This window comes from Octopus bimaculoides, chromosome 20 (genome assembly GCF_001194135.2).
Source record: "Octopus bimaculoides isolate UCB-OBI-ISO-001 chromosome 20, ASM119413v2, whole genome shotgun sequence".
Classification (NCBI taxonomy): Eukaryota; Metazoa; Mollusca; class Cephalopoda; order Octopoda; family Octopodidae; genus Octopus; species Octopus bimaculoides.
This window is the reverse complement of record NC_069000.1, coordinates 15,610,894-15,611,724: the sequence shown is the minus strand read 5'-3', so window position 1 is coordinate 15,611,724 and position 831 is coordinate 15,610,894. Positions and strand designations below refer to the sequence as shown.

At 38.5% G+C, this 831-nt stretch overlaps 1 long non-coding RNA gene across 1 annotated transcript in view; it reads right to left on the bottom strand.

The window, feature by feature from the left end:
* The window catches only part of LOC128250321 (uncharacterized), a 25,421-nt gene that overhangs the window by 23,754 nt on the left and 836 nt on the right, over nt 1-831 (bottom strand). The gene's annotated exons all lie outside the window — the stretch shown is intronic.

The window sequence follows — 831 nt, the reverse complement described above, 5'->3', positions numbered from 1 at the left end:
ACGTTATTTTAAAAAAAATATATATATATATATATATATGTATACAGGACGGGCTTCTTCCAGTTTCCGTCTACCAAATCCCCTCACAAGAGTCTGGTCGGCCTGAGGCTATAGCAGAAAACATGTGCCGAAGGTGCCACGCAATGGGACTGAACTCGGATCCATGTGGTTGTGAAGCAAGCCTCTTACCACATAGCCATATCTGCGCGCACGACACACACACACACACACACACACACACATACACACGCACAAAACTATAAAATATGTACATCATAGTAACCGCAAAGCACTCCATGTCAGTGATAAACAAACCTTCTACTATACTTTATCCACCTATTGGTGTATTTCGTCATCTGTTTATTTCTTTACTCTCGTACATTTACACCCTTTCCCCCCCACCTCCACCTCCACACACATATATGCATTATGTATATTTATGTATTAATGTAGATACATGTTTGTGTTTGCGAGTATTTATGTCAGTGCATATTAGTGTGGCAGTGTGTGTGTGCGCGCACGCATGCGTGGAAAACAAGCCGCGCAATTTCTCACGCTTTCGTACTACTCCAACCTTTGTCGCGAAATAATATAATTATGGCACCTTTCAGCGAAGAAAGAGACGTAATTTTTAAGACTATTGCGTTAATAAATTTCATAGATTTTTTTTTTTTTATATAATAACGTGTAATTAACTATGATACATTCATCCCGACTACCTCTGTCATGTAAATATTTTGTCACACACCTCGAGGTAAACTGGTAAATTTACACCTGGTTTCATAGTATCACGATTCGAAAAAAACTACCAGCCATTGCAATATATATATA